We start from the raw sequence: 8598 nt of genomic DNA, 5'->3' as shown, positions 1-8598 counted from the left end.
CTAAATGTCATTTTGTTTCAATTGATTGTTACTGAGGCTGGAAAATGTTTAACCGGATCCTTGGAGGGAAAAAGACTTGCATTTGTAGCACTAGAGGATTTCTGTGGTATAAATACTCCCATCATAGCCAAACTTAAGCTACCAGTGTGGTGTCATCGAAAGCTGGATTGGGAGGAAATGTGAATAGACTCCTTCACTCTAGTCAATGCGAGCTAGCTGAAGCACTGTGATAACGGTGTTCAAATCTGTTATGTCTCACTGACTTTTCTTGGTCTAGCTGTTCTTTCAAGTACTCATAGATGGGTGTTGAAATCTCCAAAAATAATTGTCAGTTTTTCCATTTCTCTTTCCGGTTCTTTTAGTTTTTGTCTTAATGTATTTTAAAACTTTATGAGGTGCATATACCTTATGAAATGTACCCCTTTGACTCTGGTAATATTTCTTATTTTGCAAAAAGTGGACTCGTCTGACACTAATATAGCTACTCAAGGTGTTCTTTTGATTTGTGTTTGTATAGTATAGCATTTTTTTCATCCTCTTACTTAAAAAAGAATTTACTTTGGAATAATTTTAGATTTATAGAAGAGATGCAAAGGTAGTACAGAAATTTCCTGTATGCCCTCACTCATCTTTCCCTAATGTCGACATCTTATATAACTACGGTACATTTTTCAAAATTAAGAAATGAATGTTGGTGCATTATCAATAATATTATCAATATAATTGATATTGATAATATTATCAATAATATTATCATATTATCAAACTACACACTTTATTTGGATTTTCCAAGATTTTTCACTAATGTACTTTTCTATTCCAGGAACCATACCAGGAGACCGCATTTGTCTCTCTTGTTTTCTCTGATCTGTGATAATTCCTCAATCTTTTGTCATTTGTTTGTCATTGTCTTTATACTTTCGAAGAGTACCGGTCAGGTATTTTAGACACTGTTCCTTAATTTGGCTTTGTCTGATATATTCTCATGACTACACTGGGATGATAGAAGGTGAGTTGCCTTTCTTATCACATAATATCAATAACATAATATCACATAATATCATTGGTAAATGATATCAAGTGACCTTGTTGGTGATGTTAACTTTGCTCATTCAGTTAAGGAGGTGTCTGCTAGCTTTCTCCACTTCACTTTTGCCTCTCCATACTCCACTTATGGGAGTGAGTCACCAAGTCCTGCCCTCCAAAGGGAGAAATATAAAATTTGAAGCTCAGTTAATGTGTGTGCGTGTACATATATGTGTATATATAGTTACACATATAATTATATAATATATTTATCTCTCTATATAACTCAGAACATTTGACCTTTCTCCCCATCCCTTTATTTGTAACTTCCTTCCCTGACACTGAGAAAACCAGCTTCCATTATCTACAACTTAACTAACGTATTTGTTCAACTGTTATCTATGTAAAGTAGATTCAGAATTGCCAACCTGTACCTCTGTGAGAAACTGACTTGCCAATTAGAGTATCGTATTTACACGCAGTTGTTTTTGTCTTTACTTTGGTCCGCACCTTTGCCTTCACTTCAGTGGTGATATTATGTCACACGTTTATGACATAGTTAGATTCATTTGTCGCAGTCTACATTCCATCCTGTGATCTTTCAACATCCTCGTTGACCTCTCTCTCTTTCTCTTTCTTTCATTCTTTCTTTCTCAATATTGCACGCCATAAAGTTTGCTCCAGCCCCATAATACTACACAGAATAGTCTCATCCACCCTAAACCCTCCTTTGTAGTCACCTCCTTCCCACTCCCCAACCCCCGGCAGTTATCTGTCCTCATGGTTTTGTCTTTTTTTTTAAAATTTCATTAAAATGGAATCATGGGATATGTAGCTTTTGGATGTGGCTTCTTTCATTTAACAAAGTGCATTTAAGATATAGCCAGTGTTGCGTAAATCAATAGCTGTGCCACAGTTTGCTTATTCATTCATCTGCTGAAGGACAACTTGGTATCCTTCTACTTTTGCCTACTCTGTGTCCTATATACAAAGTGTATTTCTTTCACACAATATATACAGGTGGGTCTTGTTTTATAACCAATTTGACATCCTTCATCTTTTAATTATGATGTTTAGATCATTTACACTTATTGCAATTATCAATAAGGTCAAGTTTAAGTTTACCATCTTGCTATTTGTTCTTTTTTTTCATGTCTGTTCTTTTGTCCCCTCTTCTGTTATTTTGGATTGATTGGATTTTTTATATCTCTATTTTATCTCCACTACTTCTTTGTTTTATCTTAAACTGGTTGTTCTATGATTTATACACACATCTTTAGCATCCCAGTTTACAATCATGCCACTTCACATATTTTATAAGAATCCTACAACACTACTCTTACATTTCTTTCCTCTCTTTTTGCCTATTACTTATGTTATTAACTTTTTATGTTGGGTCTTATGGATTAAGGCTATGTTATGGTAAGGTTATGTTAAGAAAGTGGCTTCTAATCATAGAGCCCATGGTCAGATCCTGGCTCTATTACTGACTTTTGTGACCTTAGGTAAACCACTTTTCCTCTCTGTGTCTTGGTGTCATCATCTGTAAAGTGGGAATAATAGATCTTATGTGAAAAAATAAATGAAATAAGGCATGATGTGCATGGCCCACCATGACTAGCACACACAGAGCCTGGGGGCATAGCCTCCCTCAGGATCCAAACTCCAAAATGTTCTCAGAGGCAGAAAGCTGAAAGTGAACAGTTTCCCAGCTCTGAGCACACCCCATTGCTTGCTCCTCATGATCTGACCCTCTGTGGCACCAGGAGACAACAGCAGATGCCAAAATGAACCATGGTGCCAAACATAGGGAGCCCATCTGTGTTGACACCAGCAGGCATAGCTGATTTCTTTTTCTACAAGAAGAAAATTAAACTAAAAATCAATTCTACTACATGTGAGCTCCCAGAATCACAAGGACTAGGTTCCTAAGGAATCTTGCTTCTACAAAACCCAGACATTGAGCTTCAGCAGGCTCCTGTCTACAGACACTGAGCAGGATTCCTAATGGAGAGTGGAAGTTATGGCGTAGCTGACTTTCCTAACTCCTGGCCCTGCTGCCTGCCTCCTTGCCTGAGCTGTTAGCTTTCTCCTGGACAGATGGGTTAGTGCACTTGTGAGAAAGTAAATTCTGGGGTAAGACACGCCTAAGTGGGAATCAGGACCCCATCTTCATGAACTGGGACCTTGGGGAGGTCATTAACCTACTAACCCTCAGGTTCCTAACCTATAGAATGGGAGTAGAAATGAAACATGTCTCAAAGCATTGTTTTTAGTAACTGAACGAGACTGAATTTTAGCTGAGGGAAGTGGCGGGCTGATATTCTAAAATGTTAGCTAATATTCCCCTCTCCACACTCTCATTTTATTCCTGAGTCTATCCCCCATAATCAGCCACACCCAAGGGCAGACGTATAGCCACAGAAATCAGATAAAGAAAGGAGTCCTTTTCTATCTTTAGATTTCTAGAAGTCCAGGCCCAAGGGTGCGACAAGACTCAAAGCACAGATCTGGAAGAGAGTAGCATGTGGAAGAGCAAGGTGTGTGTGTTGTCTCAGTGGAAAACACTGACCCAGAACAGTAAGGAGGGGAAGGGGCGGGCACCAGAAGCATGATGGCCTCCAAAGACCCTGAGAAATGTGCCCTGTTTGCAGTTCCCAGTGGCTTTGTGGGATCCAATGATAGCTGGGGCAGGGGGAGAGGAGACAGGGCCTCAGTGCCTGGGCCAGCCTCAAAGGAATATTGGCTGGGGGTATGCCCAAGCATACCTGGGCCCCAGGCTACCTCAGAGGGCTGTCCAGGAGGGGGCAGGACCAAAATAATGCCCCCCCCCCGTCCATGCCCGGGGTGTAGAGCGCCAACCCTGAGAAAGGTGGCAGACAGGAAGGGAGCCACCCAGGTGGCCTGTGTGGACAAAACTCCAGAGACCAAACGGGGCATGGGGTGTGGTGCAGCATTTAGCAAGGATGCCAGCAGGGGATGGAGGTGCCAAGTGCAAGTGTCTCTTTGCCCAGTCTCTCTGCAAATGCATTTGCTGAATCTGTAGGTGGGACAAGTATACGCTCTCACGATGCGACTTGCTGTAATGATAACACGACACTGGCACACACCTAAGGCCTCGGGTTGGCACGGGGACGTGACCTGTTCAGAGCTCTGCTGTGTTCGTGGCGGCTTTTAACCTCACAGTGATACACGAGGCACCCAGAGCCTTGCTCTCCGGGGGGAGCTCCTGCAGACCAGGACTCACTGTCCTCCTAAGGCCTAGCGGAAAGGAGATGTCCCTTCCTAAAACCTGTGATTCTTACCCCCCCCCCAAGCACTTACTGAGGCCCTGCTGTACACTGGGAATGGGGACGGTGAACAAGGCAGAGAGGGACCCCACTCACGGGGCCCACGGTTCAGAGGAGTTAGCTGCTGAACCTCATTAACATTTTTTGCCATTAATCAGTTCAAGGCGGGAGCACTTTCACAGTCACTGGTTTCTAGGGTGTAAGCAGGACGTGGGCTCAGGCCTTACTGCCCGCCGCCTGCTGCTCACCACCCGGTGCCTCTCGTGGCTGTTTCTGATCAACCGTACGGTCAGACAGTCGGTTTGGAGATGCCTGTCACACACGAACTGGGTGCCCGGACCCCCTCCTTTAAGGAGATGCAGACACCGGGGCCGAGCCGCACGCCAGGTGCAGTGTGAGTGCAGTCGACAAACACTCCAAGGCTGTGGTCAGGCAGCATGACTTCCGCTCTTTGGATTATAGTCGCAGCCACGGCTGTCGTTACCACTATCAGTAATAAAAGCCTCCCCTGCTCTGGAGAGGATTATAAACAGGACCCCCCACCGCACCCAGGGGTCAGGGGCTCTGGGATTAGTGGACTCCCCAAAGCCGGGTGTCTGTGCAGGACCAGCAAGCACAGGGCAGGGCTGCAGGCCTGTTGGGCATCAATTCTGGGTCTTGTTCACGACCAGCACCGCGTCCCTGGACATCTCCGTTCGGCGACACTTTCATTACATCCACTTCCTGCCCTTACGTAAGCAAGGGAAGCTCCTACCACCGTCCTGAGTGGAGAGCCCACGTCGCTGGGCGTAGAGAGGCGACAATCGTAGCACAGATACAGTAAGTACAGAACAGTACGTGTGTGCTGGCGCGTGGTCGCCTGAGCTTGAGGCCGAGGTGGGAGTCAGCGAACGGAGAGCCTCGGGACCGAACACAGAATGGGGAAGACATCATGTTCTCGTCGGGGGACCCTGGCATCCCTGAAGCTAGAGCCTCAGCCCACCCGTCCAGCCCGGCCCCACCCCAGTCACCTGCAGGTTGATCCAACAGCCCCAGCCACCCAGCCACCCACTCCCAGCCACACCTTATGTCCCTGCTTCCTGCCAGGGGCACCGGCCACACCTTCACATTGGCTCCACCTGCCCGGGTCACCTACCCCTGTGCCCTGGGATTGCCTCCCCGGGGAGCCACCCGCACCCAGCCCTCGTCTCAGGCTCTGCTTCCAGGAAAGCCCAGGATGCACGTGGTGTCTCTGCGGCCCCTGAAGTCATTTCAGGTCCTCCCCACCGAGGCACACGTCCTGCGGCGCTGACTGCACCCCTCATAGCCGTGAAACCCAGAGTGGCCCGTTAGCATTTTTGAGGCTCTCCCGTCACGTGCGGCAGCAGCACCTGCACCTGCCCCCACAGGGCCTCCGCGGTAGGTACATCGCCGCCAGCTTGAGAAACAGGCGCCGGATGCTGTTGGTTTAAAGCCCCGGGGCCTGGCGTCTGGCCTGTGGCGCAGCACACAGGTGGACGCTGTTGGCAGGTGAGACACACCTGCACTTGCAGAACAACAGGTAGGGAAGCCGGTTGGAGCCCCGGGCCGCGCTCAGCCGTGTGTGCCGGCCGCTGGCCCAGCTGTGCTGTTCCAGAAGTCGGAGTGGCCCGTTTCGGGGTGAAGGTGCGGTGCCAGGAAGCCCGTGGCCGGCTGTCGTCGCTCTACAGAGCACCCCCTGGGGCGCCCCGCCTGGCTGCTCCTGCACCCACGGGACGCGGGCTACTCACTGCCCCCCATCCCGGGCCTTAGCAGCGAGGGCCTGCGCCTTCCTTCCACCTCCCAGCTCCCCCTCCCGGCCTCCTCCCCTGCAGCCCTCCCGGGGCACCCACAGCCTCTGCTCCTCGGCAGACATCTGCTGTCCCTTCAAGGGCCAACTGGCACCTCAGGTCTGCAAAGTGTGTCCCCTGCCAGCCTGTGGGACACGCTCCTCCTGAGAGGACATACCCTGCACCCGGCCGCCCGATGACTGGCACGCGTACCTCCCTCCCTAGGACTGCGGGTGCCTGCAGGGCGGGCCTGGTCTCTTCCATCCGGATAAGCCCAGGGCGCAGCAGGCAGGAGTCGGCTCAGTTGTGCCGGGTACATCTCTAGCCCCCCAGCAGCCGGCCTGCTCTGTCCTGGGGGAGCCCAGCATCAGCCGTTGGGTGAATGGGACTCATCTCTAGATGCACAGGACAGATTATTATTTCCCAATCGTGTCACTCACTCCTGCCCCAGGACGTTTGCACTAGCTGTTTGCCCTGCTGGGAATGCCCTTCCCTCGGCTCCTTTTGTCATTCGGGTCTCAGCTGACAGGTTGTCACCTCTTTAGGGAACATCCTTGACCATCCACCCCAATGTTCTTCTCCATCCACCTAATATTATCCGATGCATTTTATTTTCATACTGTTTTCCCCTCCCCTGCTCCAGAGCGTCACCTTCAGGACGGCGAGGAGCCCGACGAAAGTCAAACATGAGCTATGGGGAGGGGGTGACTGCCGAGAGTCAGTAACACTGGGGTGCTCACTCTGGACTGCTTCCCCGCCCCTCCACACCCGCCCCTGCCCACCGGGACTCCAGGAAGTGACCTCGCCCCCCTCCCTGCCATCAGCCCGGTCAGGATGCTCTCGGCTTCGTCATCCAGCCGTTGGCCCCTCCGGTCGCACATGCAGCCTTCCGTTCCCTCCAGGTGGCACAGAGCACCCAGGGCACAGCGCCAGGGGGCAGCACAGTGCTCGGCCAGGGAGCCCCAGACCCGCCCTTCCTGGTCGGGCCCCACCTGGGCACCCAACCTGCTGGGGTGCTGGGGTGCTGGGGTGCTGGCTTCATCAGCCCGAGAGCGCGCCGTTCCCGAGCCTGTCACCGCTTCCGCCTCCCTCTCTTTCCAAGACCTGGAGGGGCCGAGTGAGTCTGGGAGCACAATAAAGGGTTCTAGATAAACTTCGCTACCAAACAAACTTGATAGGAAAATGCCAAGTAAACCGAGATCACATGTTCAGGTCGGTTATTTTAGAAAAGATTTCAGGGATTGATAAGTACGATAAGCCCTAGGATGATTATGAGGTTTAAATACATATATATATAAATAAAAAATAACTAACTAAATAAATAAATAAATAAAAATATATACCTATATATGAATATAAATATATTTTAAATATTTAATATATGGAAACAAATATATTTTAGATATTTAATATATGGAAACATAAATATATTTTAGATAGTTAATATATCGAACTATAAATATATCTTATATATTTAATATATGGAAATATAAATATATCTTAGATATTTAATATATGGAACTATAAATATATTTTAGATATTTAATAAACGGAAATAAAAAAAAAAAAAAAACGGAAATATAAATATATTTGAGATATTTAATATACGGAAACATAAATATATTCTAGATAGTTAATATACAGAAACATAAATATATTCTATATATTTAATATATGGAACTATAAATATATCTTATATATTTAATATATGGAAATATAAATATATTTGAGATCTTTAATATATGGAGATATGAATATTTTATATATTTAATATATGGAGATATGAGTATTTTTGTATATTTAATATATAATAAATATTATGTATACTACATTATATTACCTATTATATTATTATTAATACAATAAATACATTTTGATATTTTGTATTATATTTAATATGTATATATACTATAAATAATATCATATAATAATAAATTACAATACATATACTATATTTAACATTATTAATATAATAAATATTTATTTATAAATATATTTTTATATACACACAATATAAAATAATAAATACATTTACACTATGTGTAAATATATATACAATAAATATATATATGCACATATATGTACAATACACATATATACACACATACACACTCTACATATACAATCTGCCCACGTATTATCCATATATAGGTTATAGGCGATCTTCCCTCCTTAGTCCAAACCCAGAGCTTCGCACGGAGGACTGTGACTTCGCCTTGGGATGGAAGCTGCCTCCGCTCCATGCTGGGAGCCACGGAAACCCGCTGCGGCCACTGCTGAGGGATGAACAGGCCTTTCCAAAGCGCCGCAGGACGGGCAGCAACTCCCTCCGGCAGTGGCACGAGAGTCACCTGCTGCGGGAGGCAGGCCGGGTCGCGTGGACACAGCAGGTCAGGGCCCAGGGTGGGCAGGGACAGGCGCCGGGGCCTGGCCTGGCACTCTGTTAGGGCTAACTCTGTTCTTTCCATTATTCTGGCATTTAAAAACACAGGTTT

This window comes from Vulpes lagopus, chromosome 2 (assembly GCF_018345385.1).
Source record: "Vulpes lagopus strain Blue_001 chromosome 2, ASM1834538v1, whole genome shotgun sequence".
NCBI lineage: Eukaryota > Metazoa > Chordata > Mammalia > Carnivora > Canidae > Vulpes > Vulpes lagopus.
This window is presented reverse-complemented; position numbering follows the sequence as displayed.